Genomic DNA, 17891 nt, shown 5'->3' with positions numbered 1-17891 from the left:
TTCAAATAAATCATGCTAATATTATCCTATTCTGACACATTGGTAAGTCAAACAAGAAACACCATTTTGTTATTCTGGAATGAACCAGACATGTCATTTTAATGATGTTTAAGACACTGGGGTTTAACAAAAGTACTGTGGCCATAGACACTGGTGACTCTATCATTACTTTCAGCCAAGCTTAAAGGATCCCCATGTTGCTAATCAATTTAATGAATAACGTGAAAAAAATAAAATAAAATGCAGATACAACGGCTGTTGAAATGAACCTAAATGACCAGTTGAATAGATCAAAATCAATGATCTCCATGGATTCACTGTTTCCTTTCAGATGCTTTCAACATGATTGTCATGGCAACGATCCCTTAATCATGTTCTTCAGGATATTCTCTGCCACCTAAGAAATCAAACCCAAGTATCTCCTTAATTAGAAATATTTGTGATGGTAACCAGTAGGCTCAGATTTCCCGTTCACCCTCCTTTACCTATTTCCCTATGTGTGTTAATGTGTGTATCTGAAACACTGGCATATGTATCATTCAAAACATACCTTCAATGTTGCCATAAGATGCAGTAATAAATGAACTGAAAATAACTTATTAAGAATAAATGATTCAAATAAATAACAGATGCCTTATTTCAATAATTCCAACATAAGACCTGCAACATAACCAGTTATTCAGTAAGCATTAATATAATAAGCAAAGCAATTTTTAAAGTATGTTTCAGTCATATAAATGTACCACAACCCAAGTTTTGTTATTTAAAGAAGGTTAGGTATATAGTATATCTGATAATATGCTCTTACAAAAAATAATTGCATACAATTTTCTACATTTATTTATCCACGCTTTTAGTCCTAGCACTTGGGAGGCAGAGGCAGACGGCTCTCCATGAGTTTGAGGCTGACCTGGTCTGCACAGCTGGTTCCAGGACAGCCAAGGCTACTTAGAGACCCTGTCTAGAAACTCTGACCTTTCCCCCCCCCCAAAAAATGGAACACTTCATAAATTTGCCTATCATCATTTTTTAGGGCCATGTTAATCTCTGTACTGTCCCAATTTTACTACACACACCATTTCACTGAGCAGCTGTTTTAGAGTTTGGGCATGTGAGAAGGTAGGTTCACTTGTGAGTATGTACATGGAAGTCATTCTCTGTTTTAATATTTGAGACAGAGTTTCTTACTGAACTCAGAGCTCACCAATTGGCTAGACTGGCTAGTCAGCAAGTCTAGGAATCCTCCTGTCTCCATTCTCCCTAGCGTTGGGATTACAGACTTGTAGCCCTACCTAGATTTTTTTTACATGGGGTATCCGAACTTGGGTCAAGATGTTAGTGTGGCAAGCACTTTATCCACTGAACTATGTCCTCAATCCTTCTACAGTGATCACCATTATACAGTTTTGGGAAAGATCAGTTCTCTTCTTTAAAGGCATCTGCTACATATTTAAAGCTGCAATCAGTCCAGATTTTTCTACAGATTTGATTTCATTCAAAAACTAAAAAGTGCACAGATTTCCCAAAGTTAGAGCAATGAACATTTTTAAGCTTTCCATTGGAGTGTGAACCTGTTTTAATAGATAGGTTTTTCAATGCAGTTTAGAGATGTGTCTTTCCTCTAAACCAGCAAAATGTGGAGGAATGAAAAGAACCCCCTTGCCATTCCAGATTCCCAAACTAAAGATGGAGAAGCCCTTTCCACACCCATGGCTTTACACAAGTTTCAGGGATCTCTGGCCAAAAGAGAGAATAAGAAAATATATTTGTCCACTTTTATTGAAATGTTAAACTATGAACAATATTTACAAATTCTAAGAAATTTCTAAGTTAAAATAGAAGCTAGGAAACTAGACCTATTAAGCAGTGGCAAACAAATGCACACAAAGACACGCACCAAATGGCAAAATCCAGCAAGAAAAACGGAGTGACAGATATTTATTAATGTCAAAAGGTAAAACCTTGACATTCTTGTCCTCTGCCCTAATGTTCGATGATATTTTTGTTGTGTTTTAAAAATAAGAAGATAGATGTTCTTTCGATGACCATTACAGTGGCTCCCAAACAAAACAAATGATAAAATAAAAATTCACTTAATTGACTGAGAGAGGCTTGAATTAGTCATTGCCAAGTTTACAACTTTCCCATAACTCCAAGAATTCTTTCACTTAAAAAAAAAAACAGCAACATTTTTTTCCACTCTGTCATGATGACCCTGGGTAGCTTTTTAGGTACATATAATTTCTATTTTTATATAACTCTCTGTAGACCACTCCCCAGTTTAGAGCTAAATGAAAACCGTGAAGGACAGAGGACTGTCTAGAGCCTGTATGACAATTCTGACAGCTGTACCAGAGCACTGGTCCTCCTGGATGCCTGACCACAACCACCACTATACCCTGCCTATTCTTCACAAACTAATGTTCTTACCATCTCCTCAGCCCAAGCTGTCTGTTAACTGCAGACCGATTACATCACCTGACTTTTAACCTTTTTAAAAAATTCTATGTGCCTCTGAACAACCTGTGTACCTTGTGCCATGTTGACAAGAAGAGCGTATTGGAGCCTGAAACTAGAGTTACAGGTGGTTGTGAGCCCCCATGTATGTGCTAGGAATTAACCCCAGGTTCTGCAAGACCATGCAGTGCTGGTAACCACTCAACTATTTCTCTAGCTCCCCATCTGACTTTTCAATGTTGGGCAAAATCCCTTCTTCGCATAGCTGTCACAATGATCTTTCTAATATATCACCTCACACATTTTCTATCCTTTCTCTGAAATAACCTTCCTCTGCCATGATCTAAGAGCCAAAATCTTTACCATAAAACACAAGTTCTTTCACTGGGACCCTGGCCCACTTTTCACAGCCCCAGCTTTGGCTACCTCATTACTTCTAGAGTTCTGCTCCAATAGGGAACTCCAGGTGTCACTCTCCTCTAAACCAATGACCCTCAAAACTGGCTGCACTTGGGGAACCAGAGAGACTGGTAATGTGTGGGTACTGCTATGGTTTGAATGTGCCCCCTCCAAAATTCAGGTGGTGAAACTTAATTGCCAGTGTGACATTTATTACTAGGTAGACCCTTTAAGGGATCAGAGCACCAATGCTCCCCCCTCTTGGATGAAACTAAGGACCTTACAAAAAGGTTCCACTGCAGTGTTGAGGCCTCTAGCCTTTCCCCTTATGCGGTGCCTTTGCCAGGGAGCACACCTTCCCAGTGCTTTAAATAAGCCACGACCTTCCCTTCCTCTCTTTCCTCTACCAGCTCTCTTGGCCTTCCTTGGTGCAAGAAAGTGAATATTTTCATATTCTCTGAAGTTCATTTTTAAACATAAACAACAAGACAACATTAAGAAGCAGGCAAGTCCTTAAGGTGGCTTAATCACGGAGGATGAAACCTTGGTGAGTCAGAGTCAGGTCCCTTACAAAAGAGCTGACAGAGTTCGCCTCCAGGCATTCCACTGTCCTTCATGTAATGAAAACATCCATTCATTCCAGAGGCATCAAGGCACCATGTTGTAAGTGGAAAGCAGTCCTCATCAGACAATAAATCTGCTATCACCTTCATTATGGATTGCTCAGCCTCCAGAATGATGAGAAATAAACTTCTGCTCTATTTAAGTCACCCCGTCTTGGGCACTGTCTTATAGCAATACAGAACAACACAGCACATGCAACGAAGTTACCCAAGATGAATCTTAGATGAAGACAAAGTTGAAAATCGTTGTCCCAACTTCAGATAGCACATAGTAGTTGCATAGTGGTGGATATCAAATTATCTAATGTGGACCCTTTCTCTAACACAGGTGGCAGAGCCCCATCCCCAGCACTTCTGATTCATCCAGCTTGGGTAGAGCTTATGAACTTAAATTTCAGAATCTAGGTGACGCTCTGTGCTCTGGGTCCAAGGATCCCACATGGAGAAGCACCGGTGTGTAGTTATGATCAGTACAATTATATGATATAAATAGATATACCATACAACAAGTAGTAACTAAAAAACAAATAGTAATTATATAGCTACAGGTTCTCTGAAAAAAGTTTTGACAGAGTCTGTCTATGTAGCCTTGACTGTCCTGGAACTCACTATGTAGACCAGAGGTAAATCTGCCAACCTTCTACTTCTCTAGTTCAGGGAGAAAAAAGCATGTGCTGTCACACCCAGCCCCTTCCCTGAAATCATAAACTACTAGGCATTTCAGATTTAGGGTTTTTTCTTCCTAGATTCTGTACTATTTGTGTAGACTTTATCACATAAGAATCCCTAATCTGAAATATGAAATGTCCCAGTACTGGAGCATTTAAGGATAGCCTTGTGCATCTCATTTAGACAAAAGAGAATGAGCATCCTCTGAAATAGCCACACTTGGCTTAGACAATCCAATAGATAGTCTTTTTATAAAGCGAAGCCTCTGTGGAGGAATTATCTTCCCAGAGAATCAAATGATCCTTAGGGTAGGGTTCAAAATTCCTCACTCTCTCCACTCCCTGTCCTGACCCGCCCAGTTCAATACTCTTTCTACCACATCCTTGCTGCATTGCTAACAGCATCTCCAATTATAGTGACCATTCCCTGCCTGGAGAGATTGATTTTACTGGTCTCCATAGCACGTAGCCCACTGACTAAACATTTGCTGGTTTTCCTTTCTGATGTACTCAGCCCCTTCATGGACTTCCTAGCCACATGTGTGCTATCACTATCTGTTATAGGAACAATGACAAACATATGTAGAAAATGAATGTGGGTCTGAAACATGGCACAGTTGATAACTAAATTTACAAGGTGACATGATTTCTGCTTGCAAATTCCCTGTCAGAAAACCTTGCCTACCATTTTATTCTGAAGAAACTACAGAATAAAAATTACAAAGAAATTACAGCAATAAAGTTCTGAGTGTAAGAAAATTATATAAAGTGCGCTGATGTCTTTGGTCTGCTGGCCAATCTTTTTGTCACCCAGGGGCCCTCCTTCTGTAAAACATAAACCCCAAATAAGCACACTAAGGATGAAGAAAATAAAGGAAGGGGAAACTAGAGATGGCAAGAAGCGGGAGAAAAACTGTCAAGGAGACTAGAAGATGCCATCACATACCTTCCCAGGGTTGTTGTCTTCCCCAATCATTCCAGGTAAAGCCAACCCTCCATATCTACAGCTTGCACATACACAAACTCAACCAACTTTGCATGAAAAATGTTCAGAAGAGAATACTGCATGCATGTGGAGTATGTACATTTTTCTCTTGTACCATGCATTTTGTAGGCTTTGACAAATGTTGGGGGTCAGGTGGGGGTAATATCTTTTCAGTACACTCTCAAGAACACTAAATGCATCTACCTTGAACATTAACTGTTTAAGTATTGTTAAAGAAAGCATCCCAGGAATATCATAAACCCTATCTTTAGTTTTACTGATTCATTGTTCAAAGACTTTTGTATAAAGTAGCCCAGGAAATACATTGTTTTGGCTCTCTAGATACCAGCCCTTCACGGCTCCCCAACCTCCAGTGTGGCTCCAAACTTGAAAGGAATCTCAAAGTTTTATTGCATCACCAAATGAAAAGTCGGAAACACTGTCCCAAAGATGCTCAAATTCCTGTTTGCTGACCACTCATCTGAAGACATTTACGAAACTGCTTTTTTAAGAGATAGCAGAGGCAGCGCAGAAGAGGAGACAGGAAAGACACATAAAGAGAAAACCAGGAAGGAAGACAGAGAGGGCAGCCACAGGGCAAAACAGGAGTGGCAGGGGAGTGGGCACAGACCAGGGTCACAACTATCAATAGAGTGGCAGCAAAACATTTCCTGACTTTTAAATTTTTCTGACAGTAAAAGAGAAAGGGATGGATTGCAGCTAGCTACAGTAGCCCTTAACTTCCCCAAAGAATTATTCACTTAATTCAATAATCCAGATGAGAAATGACAACTAAATATACTAAAAGCCTGTTCTACACATAAGTGTGGAAACGGCGTGTGGTCTATGCACAGAGAGCCCCAAATCAGCCCCAGATTTGTTGAAAAGTTCATGGGTTATTCCTATTAACTGACTGTGTGTTGTATCTGTGTGTACCTGAAGATACAGGCGTTGCTACCATGTGCCACTTCACATCTCTATCAACGACATTATATGATTCCAACCCTGATTATTACTGAGCTGAAAAAATAATTCTCAGACTGAATTTCTCTGTGCTGAGTGTGTGTGCATGTGTGTGTACGCGTGTGCATGTATTTGTAGTGTGTGTACATGCACAGAGACCAGAGAACATGCAGTTCACTCATTCAGCTAGACATTGAGGCTGGCAAGCCCTAGGGACTAGCCTGTCTTACCTCCTCCCCTGGCCCTAGTGCTGAAATCCCAAGTATGTGCCCCATACTCTGCTCTTTTAATAATAATTAAAAAAATAGGTGTTGATTATCCAAACTCTGATCTTCACGCTGTACAAGTATGTCACCAACTAAACTACCTATTTCCCCAGCCCCCCTGTACCTTTTCTATTTAGACAGACAAGTACCTACCATTTTGTTTCAGTTGACTTTAATATTCAGTATAAAATGCTCTATGGCTATTAGCTATTAAAGCTATTAGTTATTAACAATAGGCTGTACCATACACTATAGATGGATAGTAGGCCACACCATCTAGGTTTGCCCAAGTATATTCTCATGTTTGTACAATAAAAATTGTCCTGACAAGTTTCTCAGAAAATATACCTATCATTTAGTAACATAACCGTATATAAATAAACATCTTTTTCTTTCTTTTTTGTTTCACCATTAAGTTTGAGGCAAGATTTCAACAGTTTCATTTCCTGGGTTTTTTGTTTTTTTCTATTTGGCAGTGCTGGGAACTGAACTGGGACTTTGTTAATCTGAAGTCCAAGCTCTCCCACTGAGCTCCACTGAGCGCCACTGAGCTCCGGCCCCAGCCTACTTTTCCTGTTCTCGACCCTTTGCCTTTTCAGGAGATCTCTGTAAGAATTTACACAGCTTTCCTTACCACAATTGCTTCTCACTTGGCTGTAATCTGCCTTCAGGCCAAATATGTAATGTTACTATGTTTACTGAGAGGTGACCAGGAAAATGTTTCAGAAATCCACACCTAGGATTCCTCTGTAATATAACTTTGCTTTAAATACAGAAAACAAGTCTGCATCTTGGATGCAAATCCAGGTTTGGTTTGGTTTTATAGCGGAGGATCTACAAACTTATAAAGCTAGTTTGGAAAGGGGTTCTTGCACAAAAGTCTATCAGTAGGTGCAAGGGGAGGTAGGAATACATACCCTAACTATAACAGTAGTTTCATGGGTATATACATTTATCACAACTCATCAAATTAGATGGTTATCATTTTTCACATATAAATGACACTCCATGAAGTAGGCATTTAAGAAGTCCTAGCTGCTTCATCTGCGTATACAGGTATAAACTTGCACCACCTCCTTTTAATGTGTGAGCTTGATTTCTTCTCTCCCTTTCTAGATTTGGTTTGCTTGAGACTGTGTATGGCAATCTGGCCTCCCTATGATCTTCCTGCCTCCCCCTCCCAAGTGCTGGGACTACAGGTATGTACCAACACACCCATTATAGTTTCTTTCCTTAGTGTGATGTATTTGCTATACTGGAAAATTCCTTCTCAGTTCTTCCTCTCAAAGAGTCTGAATATCTTGTGATATATATATATATATGTATGTATGTGTGTGTGTGTGTGTGTGTGTTATTCATTCAAAATCATGAACTTTATAATTTACATTCCTCTCTCTATTTTCCTCCCCGCCCTTCTTCTCCCCCTCTCTCCAGGTTTCTGGCAACCCTGGAGAGATTCACTCCAGTCCCCTCTCCCTAGCTACATGAAAGTGGTTGCACTTACAGCCAGATGCTAGCTATCAGCTCCACAAACAGGAATGACAAGCCAACCCTTAAAATCTTCCCAACACGTTGTACATCTCACACTGAACAAGAGCCAACAGCCTTAACCACACTCTAAAGCTGAAGTGAATGACAACCCTTAAGCACACAGTTTTATACTTCCTCATCGAAGTAATTCTTTCAACAAAGCTTCTGTATACTCAGCTACCATCTTTTGAGTAAGGAAAAAAATACATTGAAAACCATGTAGCTCCAGGTAGCTTATGCTCAACTTCTAACAACAGAGAAGTTGAGGCAAAAAAAAAAAAAAAAAAAAAAAAAAAAAAAAAAAAAAAAAAAAAAAAAAGACTGCAGTGACTGCAGGGCCAGCATGTGCTTCACAGTGAGACCCTAACTAAAAACAATATAAAAAAATAGAACCTCATAGATACTACAAATTCCTTTTATTAGAATATCTTGGGAACATTTGTATCTTAGACTATATATGCCATATTTTTCGTGGGCAAGTAAGACATAACTTTGACAAGCAGCGAAGAGATGATGATTTATTTTGACTGCTGCCCTTTTGTTTAGGTTGCACTGCATTTTTTAAAAAGTCCTCATGACTCTCCCATCTGTATATTTTATATCTATCGTAGTTCAAAAGACAGTATGTCTCAATAGCTTAAATTAGAAAGAAAATGCACTCTCAAATGACAGACTCATTGTACTTTCAAAATCTACAAGTTGCTGATCGATCACTGGCTGGTGATGTACTACTGTATTCACTACCAGGCACAGTGATGGACCAGAGCAAAGGCTACTTGAAAATACACCCCTAGTCAAAGGGACAATTTTCTCCTTTGTTCCACTCAGTCTTCAGCAGTAAGTATCCACATGCATCATTACACACTTCTGATAGCTGGTACCCTAGCTATAAGAAAAATTACTTTGCATTCCCAAGTTGACATATATGTGTATCTCTCCTTTTCCAGTTTACTCTATTATGTCACTGGAATTTCTATATTTGGTGATGCCACATCTTCTCACCTTACCACTACCCTGAAAATCATCCAAAGTGGAAAAATGGACCAGCCCAGTCTATATCTAGTATATGTACAACAGTGGCAAATATGGATAAGAGAAAGACGGAAGCGGTGGCTGGCTAATGTGCCACAGGGATGATCCTGAGGAAAGGGAAGTGGGCACCGTGAGATGAGCTGACAAGTCACCCTGAGGGTAAAAAGATGTGCAGTGGGCATACAGACAGAGGGCCCACATAGCTACAGAAAAAAAAAAGTCTCCCTCCAGGAGAAAAGCAAGGGACCCAAAGAACTTGTTTTTTAAGATTCTCTCTCTCCCTCTCCCTCTCTCTGTCTGTCTCTCTCCCTCCTCTCCGTGTGTCTCTGTGACTGTGTGTGTGTGTGGGGGGGTGTATGCGCATATGAATTTGACCGTAGGTGCCCACAGATCCTATAGGATCTATGTTTGAAGAGTCTGAATCCCATGGAGCTGAAATTAGAGGCAGTTGTAAGCCAGGTGCCTGCCATTGGTGCTGGGAATTGAACCCAGATCTGCTGGAAAAACTACAAGTGCTCTTAACTGCTGAACCATCTTTCCAGACCTAAGAACTTACTTATTTTTGATAAGATTAATTTTTATTTCATGTATATGACTATTTCACCTGAATGTATATGTACTGCATAAGTGCCTTGTGCCTGAGGAGGCCACAAGAGGACATCTAATGTATCCCCAGGGACTGCAATTACAGATAATTATGAGTGACCATATTGGTGCTTGGAACCAATCCCAGATCCTCTGCAAGAGCAGCAAATGTTCATATCCACTGAGCCCCCTTTCAAGCCCCATCTTCAGGAACATTTTTTGAGTGTCAGATTAAAATAAATTGTGTACATGTACCCATTAATGACTATAGTACCAGAATCTACCATAACTCAATTTCCTACCTGGATCTAAAACAGGTAGGAAATTTCAAATATTCTACAATTAGAACAGATGTCTCATTTTATAAAAGAAAAAAAAAAAAACATTTTTCACGGAGATGCCTTAATTGTGGTCTTCCAGGCTACCACATCCAAAGAGTGTTAAAGTTGCCTTTCATTTTTATACTTACTGGCATACTTGATATGCTTGGCTCTAGCCAGGCAGGCTAGGCTTGTTGTCCAGTGAGCCCTTCGGGATCATCTTGGGTCCTCCTAGAGGTTGGGACTCCAAGTGCTTTCCCAGAGCTGGGATACGCGTGCTTGCTGGAGACCAAACTCAAGAATCTTGAGCTTATAAAGCGAGCCCTTTCCCATAAAGCTATCTCACCTGCCCCAAACCTGACATGCTGAGGGACAGGCCAGGAAAAAGTTCAATTCAATTTTGAAAAAAAAAAAGAATTCAAGCCAGAATTTGGTCATTAACTGACCTCATTTTCTTCACCTGTAAAAGGAGGGGAGGGAACAATTCCTGATATTGAAATCCTTACTAATCAAGCAAACGGGAAAGAAACTTGTACCAGTCATTCTTACCTTCTTTATAGAATGGGCAGGAGCAGGGCAGATGGCAAGTCCAACTCCCAGCAGCTCTCCCCCTCCACCTCCAATGTGGCTGGGACTGGCTACTAGTGCAGCAGTAACTCAATCTTTTGAGAGCTTAGAAAACCTATGAGGAGCTTTAAATTGGCAGCTTTGTAATGGACTTGAGTCCACCATGAACAATTGACCACATTTTTAAAAGATTCATAAAAAAGTTAGTTGTCATGAACGTCTAGATCCAGTTCTCAACCCGTGAGGGTTGCAAAGCAGATAATTTACATTGTAATTCATAGCAATAGCGAAATTACAGTTATGAAGTAGCAATGAAATAATTTTATGGTTGGGGGTCACCACAACATGAGGAACTGTATTAAAGGGTCACAGCATTAGGCAGGTTGAGAACTACTTGTCTAGATGGAAGATCACATGTGCTTTTCATTTTCTTCTCAAGGACTTTCTGTATAACAGAGAAGTACTAATCTTACCATTGAAAGATCCAAGTTACAGAAAGGATTCTGCATTCTTACAAGTTTTACTAGATCTCCCATCTATCTGAACTTAGTGAAGTGAGTCTGGGGAATGTAGGTCCATAGCAGTGCACTAGCCTAGCACACAAAGGCCCGTTTCCATACCCCACACAGCAAAGACTAAACTGAATCACAATCAGGGAGGTGTGAGCAAAACCAGGCAGTATCACCATGCCTGCCTGCATACAGTGAGTGAGTGGCACTTGGCTGATGGCTGTGGTCAGAATCAGGGCATTATTATCATAATCACAATCTATGGCTGACAGTCCAATATAGAAACAAAACATGCATTTTATCTAAATAACAGCTCTTCCCCCACCCCTCCAGCACCCTCGTCCTGGGTAATCATGGTTGAAATTCCTTTCCAACTTAAAGTAAATGAAGTGAAACTCAAGGATCCTTTTCTGCCCTCTCTCCTTCTCCTCCCCCCTCTGTCTCTCTGTCTCTCTGTCACACACACACACAAACACACACAAACTGCTTTCTAGACAAAATATGATTGTTATTGGGCTGGTTCTTTAAAACCTCTCCTCTTTTTGTGCTTCAAAACAAAACACATCAAAAGTTAAGATAAATATTTGGCTCTCAAAACAAAACACCCCCAAATGGAAAACACAAGTATGAATCTGATGTTTATTATAAAAACAACTTCCATAGCAAGTGTGAGTGTTCAAATTGTATAAGAGAGAAAACTAGATGCTGTCATTAGTAAGTCTTGTAAGGCAGTTACAAAGAAGGGAAAGTGCCTGGCTGGATGCCAAAGTAGATAATGCCCACCTTTGTGATTATCTTCTTTAAAATTTCAGGCAAGTAAAAACAATAAAGTTCTCTAAAATAAACACTGCAGCTCCTTTGGAGAAGAAACAAAATCCGTGTTGAATTCAATTCTCATCAGTTGAAGAGAGAACAGATATTCACCTCCTTATTCTCAATGTCAGCACGGTAAAATCCATTGGTAACACATGCTTTCTCTAAAATTACTTTTTATCCAGGACCAATCGACTATCCTCTCCTCCCTCTCCTCCCTCCCCCTACCTATCCCCCTCTCCCTACCAGGTATATCAACACCAACCTTCCAGGAAGAGACATTGGTTTAGCCATGGAACCTCAACTCAAATCTCAACTCTGTCTCTTATCAGTTGTTCAGTCTGGAAGCTCCTTTTTTGTTGTTGTGCTTTGTGTTTTTATTGTTTTCCAGACAAGGTTTCTCTATGTAGCCCTGGTCACCTAGCCTGAAACTCAGAGCTCCGCCTGTCTCTGCCTTGTACAATCCCAGGCCTGGCCCAAAACTCAGAATAGGAAACATGCATGACTCAGTAGAACTAAGTAAGAGGATCAAACCAGATTGGCTGTGTCAGCCCAAGTAGTAAACTTCCTGAAATGAGGTAGAAATAATTAATCCCCGTTTCTCTCTCCCCTTACTACTTACTCCAAGCCTGGCCAAATTTATCATTCCTGGCTTTAATTAATGTCAAGCAAGCTGAATGGTACTTAGGCCATACAACAAGTTTCATTTTTTTTTCAATACCATACTCTATTTTTATTATAAAGAGGTTGCAAAAAAAAGTCTACATATACTAATAAACTTGACTAGCATGTAAAAATTATGTCACTTAATATTTTTTGAATGATGCCCACCACAAGGGAAACCATACATTTCAGAAGATTTTTGTCTTTACTTTCAAGGCTAACCAGCAGTGGGACCCAAGGCAACTCATATTCTGTCTCTGAACCCAGTTCCTCCTTTACCAAATAAGAGAAATATGTAATGTATGCAAGTACCTGGAACAGAGGGCCATAAACAAAAGCTGTTATTCTAATTATTCAGTTTGGTGGGCAGGAACTAGCCACTTTGAAGTCTAATCAAATGACCTCAGCCAAGTACTCTATGGGGTCACATGAACACACTGCTATTGTCCTTTCCTCTCCTGGAATTATGTGTTCCTGTGTTTGTAGAGGAAATTACATCAACATCGACATTACTGAGACTTCAGGCTGGACACATCTCTGCTGGGGTTGCTGCCCTGTGAATTCTAGGATATTTAAGCAACATCCCTGGCCTCTAGTGACTAGATTCCAGGAAGTGCATCTGGAAAAAAAAACCATCTCCTGGGCATTGTCTGGTGACCCCTGTGTGGCAAATTCCCTGGGGATGAAAACCACTATTCTAGCACATTCTACAAACAGAAGGATCCTCTAAGAGCTCAGAGGGTACCCTGAAAAAGAGCAAATGTTTATCAAGCTAGTGTTAAATACTAGACCTCTTCTGGGCTCCATCACCCATGATCAGCTATAATTCAAAATTGATCAAAGGAAAATAATTTGGGGGCCTCAATTTGCCATCAGAAAATATTTTAAATCTAAATCACAGGAATGGAGTCTGGTCATCCACTTTTCAATACTCTATACAATAATGGAAAGATAAATTTAGCCAGGCCTTTAATCCCAGCACTCAGAAGCAGAGGCAGATGAATCTGTGTGTTCAGGCCAGCCTGTCTACACAATGAGCTCCAGGGCAGCCACAGCTACATAGTAAGAACCTGTCTCAAGAAAAGAAAATAAGAAAGGTGAATTTAAACATCTATAAATCCTATAAGTTACATTTAATTTATAGAAAATATCTTCTCACATAGAATATATATGTTCCATGCTATACCCCATGAATACATACAATTATATTGACTGAATAAAAAGGATAAAGATGGGCTGGATGGCACATGTCTGTATACCCAGCAGTAAGGAGGTAGAGGCAAGAGGATTCAGAGTTGGGAGATCAGTTCCAGTACCTACCTATAGATAGTAAAAGTCATAGATGATCAAGTCTTCCATATAAAATGACATAGTATTCACATATAACCTACATATATTTCCTATATACTTTAAATCATCTCAAATTACTTACAATATTCAAAATCATGTGAATGCTAAGTAGTTTACATACAACAAAGGAAAGTCTATAAATGTTTGATAAAGATGTCAATTTTGCAAATATTTTCAATAAGATTGGTTGAATACGACTCTATTTGTATTACCCAAAATAAAAAAGTATGTCCCCAAATCACTACAAAGAAATGATTTCACTGTTTGCAGGACTGAAGAATGTTTAATGTATTCACAGATGTTATGTGGCTATTTAAAAGACTCCAGACATCTCTTAATTATTCACAACAGATTAACTGTCTATAGTTTACTTTTCTATAATCAAATCAGAAACAACAGGAGCCTTTTTTATATACTCAGTATCTGGGTACCAGATACAATAGCCCCCATCACAGTGACTCTGTAAATGTTTGTTGGAGAAGGGAATGGTCATATATTTTGCTTAATTGTGCACTGTCCTGGCAGAGGGGTGGGGGCAGAGAGGGGTACAGAGACAGAAAGAGAAGGGGGCAGGGAGAGAGAGGGAGGGAGGGAGGGAAGGAAACTTTTCTTTTTGCTCTGTTCAACCGGAGTTGAAAGGGAAAAAAATCTCTTAAGAAAAAAATAATTACAATTTTCTCCCTTTTATCCCAAATCCAAACAACTGGGTAGTCCAGTTAATCATAAAATAAAATAAAATTGCAGACAAACGTTAAGCAAAGCAGCCAAAGAGATAACCACTAAAGTCCAAGCAAGCAGGAACATTTGTTCAACTCCCAAAAGGTTAGAAAAGCCAATGTTGCTGGCACCAGGGGGTGGGAGTAGAAGGAGGGGTGAGGGGAAGAGAACCAGGAGGAAGAGATTAGGAAAACAGGGCAAAGCCTCAGGAGATTAGCTGCTGTGCCTTCAACAAATTATTTGTTTTAAATGGCTAAATTTGGGTTAGGGATACAGACCCATGATAAAGGCGCCTGCTCCACACGTGAGGCCCTGGGTTCCATCTCTGAGACCACAGCAAAGGAATAAATCAATCTTCAAAATGAAGGTGCGATGGTGAGTTTCTCACGAAAAAGTTCAATCTACAAGTTACTTTTAAAATAGACAACAAGTGAAATCTCTAAGACTTAGAACAAGCACTTCATTGTACTGTTCGTTTCTGAATGTTCTTCATCTTTTTTTTCCTCCCATCTTACAACAGGTTCTCAAAGGGCCAAGTAAAAGACTCCCTTTGCTCCTTTTGTTTGGAGAGAAACGTAAGGCCCATTTTCCCACCAACATGCTGCTCCTTTTCACCACCTTCAGAATTCGTATTCCTCGGAGACAAAACACCAGGCTAAAAGTATATTATGAAAATATGCACTATTGCACTGGGGCAGAACACACATCACGGAAATGGAGAATAGTATACAGCAGCAGAAGCAAATACGTTTTTGTTAATCCTGTAGACCACCATCTTAAGCATTGCTAGTTTTAACATTTGCAATAAACAAAGTCAGTATCTTATTCAGGTGAACCATTCATTTAATATATATTAAATTACCTCCAAAGAACTCATACAAGAGGTATTTTACCAATCTGCATATTCCACTTTTTTAAAAATTTCATCCCCCAATCTAGACTTCCTTAAAAAATGTTTTCCTTCTCCAAAAAGATTAAATATTGGAATGGAAGCCTAGAATTTCAAAAGCCATGCATGGTTACAGATTCTATATGGTATTAGTAGAATGCACACTTACTATGTGGTGGTTTGTACAAATTATGGCCTATCTAACAAATTTCCTGTTGCATAAAGATTCTATTTGCCCTTAAAATGTTAAATACATGGTTTTAAAGACTAAAGGTAGACTAGATTGGAACCTTATGCATCCGAAACACGGAAGCATTATATTCTTAGCACATTTAAGGTCCATAGCTTTTTAATGTATATTCTTCTTAAACAAAAATGGGCACACATTTCCAAAGACAAAATTACCAACCCCAATCCCTTTTCAAGTGTCTGAAATGGAGAGAAGCCTGTTCCTGGAGATGGGCAAGGATGAGAACTCCTTACCCAATTCCACGTGGCCCATACTTTAAACTTGTGCTACTCTGTTAAAAAAAAAAAAAAAAAAAAAAAAAAAAAAACAACTCATTTCCAAGGAACATTATATTTATATTTAAACAGCCTTAATCAAGATAACAAAAATATCCCCAGTATTCTATAAACTCGCAATACATTTGATAACATAGAGAATTACAAGCAATTACAAAATGATAGCTCCAATTAGGAAAACTGGATCTATTCCAAATTCAAATCAAAAGAGGCTCAGATAGTCCCAATGGCATAATTTAAATGAAGAGAACAGAGGATTTCCAGCAAAGACATGTGTTCCACTCTTACTGCCTTTCTACCACAGAACTCTTGCCCTTCAGGAAATTAAAAAAACCAAATCTGAAATCACATGCATACACTTTCTTGTCTCCTGTTCCCAGTGTGCCACCCTAGGGTGTGTGTGTGTGTGTGTGTGTTGGGGGTGGGGGGCAGTTAGAATGAACCTAAGAAACTTGAAAGGCCCAAATGCAGAAAACACACAGCACATACACTGTTTCCCTTAGCCTTTCTCATTCAAACCTCTACCCAGTTGTGGAAGACTAAGCAATGTGAACTTCAGAAGCAGAAACCTCTTCCCCAGGAGCCCAGGACAGCATCTAGTGGGAATTTTAAGCTTTCTGAAATTGAAAGGTCACACCCAGCAGTCTCCCTAACCCACTTTGCCAAGGCTCAACCAAGGCTCAACCTAAGTGCTAGAACCTTCCACATGCTTCCATGCTGAAGCTGAAATCCAGTCCCCTCTCCCCACCCCCATTCCCTGTATCACTGCCATTCCCCTTGGAGAGCAGAACCAGGACCAGCCTTCTCCCTCCCTCACCATTCTCCCTGCACTCCCCTCTTCCCACCCCCCAGCATCCCCAAAGGGAGCACAGCAGCTCCCTCAACATCTCCACGAACCAAGGCAGGTTCCACCTTCCTCCCCTACCCAACAGGCGCCATCCTTCATGTAAAAACCAATAAAGCCCCCCCCTCATCGTCATCATCATCATCATCATCATCATCATCCTCATCCTCTGCTCTTCTCAACTGCTGCTAGCTATCTTTTAAAAAGAAAAAAACCCAAAGGTGTCCCCACCTCGCCCAACCCCCACTGCCCGCCATCCTGGGTGAGAAAACCAAAAGCTCCCTCTTTTTACTCCCACCTTCCATCCTTGCAGAGGAAACACCCAGAACAGCTCCCTCCGCATCCCGGCCCCCGGGGGAGCGAAAGCCCTGGGGAGGAGGCTTAGGCACGCACCCTATGGGACCTTGGAGCCCCAGGTTCCGCAGCCCCCAACGTGGGCGAGGCAGCGGAGGCCGGAGGCCGCAGGTACCCAAGCCCTGCAGGTCGGCGCAGCCCCGGAGTGGCGGCCGCGGAGCACGAGCTGCGGCTCCCCAGGGACGCGGGACACACACACACACACACACACACACACACTCACGCGGAGGGAAAGCCGGCTTACTGTCTGGGGATGCTCACCCGCGCAGCTGTCTAGGCGGCACCGGCGGCCGCTGCCAGCTCCGAGACCAAAGCGCGGCGGCGACAGCGGCAGCAGAGGACTGAGCCCCCTCGTCCGGGCGGTGGATGTAGGGCGCGGGAGGGGCGCACGGGGAGGGGCGCGCGAGGGTGGGTGGGAGGGAGGGAGGGAGGGAGGGAGCACGCGCGGGGGCGGGAGCGGGGGCGGGCGCAGCCCACTCAGGGCGGGGCGGGGCAGGGCGGAGCGCGCGTCCGCCTGGGCTCTGCCCGTGGCGCGAGGGGCTGCGGTGCGGGGAAATCGCGCTCGCGCGCGGGAGCCCAGTCGGGCAAGCGCGGGAAGGGGGCGCGGCTGCGTGGGCCCCGCCTCGGGAGAGGCCAAGCTGCCCGCTAGGCGCGCACGATGCGCGAGAGCTGGCCGCGAGCCCGCGGTGGCGCGGCTTCCCGGAGCACCCCCTGCGAGCGTCCGAAGGGCACGCGGAGGGCGGGCCGGGGCGCCCACCGCCCCCTCCCTCGCGGGCTCAGGCCTTCGGCTGCTGCTAGGGAGTCACGAGTCACTGCAGGCAGCGGCGGCCAG

The 17891-nt window shown here is 41.7% G+C and overlaps 1 protein-coding gene across 6 annotated transcripts in view; it reads right to left on the bottom strand.

Moving 5' to 3' along the window:
* Fhl1 (four and a half LIM domains 1) overlaps positions 1-17684 on the bottom strand; it is a 58927-nt gene extending 41243 nt beyond the window's left edge. Inside the window, exon 1 of one of the 6 annotated variants that reach the window (XM_034484961.2) lies at positions 17321-17684. The gene's annotated coding sequence lies outside the window, so the exon portion shown is untranslated. Of the gene's footprint in view, positions 1-17003; positions 17207-17303 lie in introns of those variants that run through there. The other 5 variants (XM_034484966.2, XM_034484962.2, XM_034484963.2 and 2 more) reach the window with 5 other exon arrangements.
* Between the last annotated feature and the right edge of the window lie 207 nt (positions 17685-17891).

The sequence above is a fragment of the Arvicanthis niloticus genome, chromosome X (assembly GCF_011762505.2).
Source record: "Arvicanthis niloticus isolate mArvNil1 chromosome X, mArvNil1.pat.X, whole genome shotgun sequence".
Classification (NCBI taxonomy): domain Eukaryota; kingdom Metazoa; phylum Chordata; class Mammalia; order Rodentia; family Muridae; genus Arvicanthis; species Arvicanthis niloticus.
This window is presented reverse-complemented; position numbering and strand designations above follow the sequence as displayed.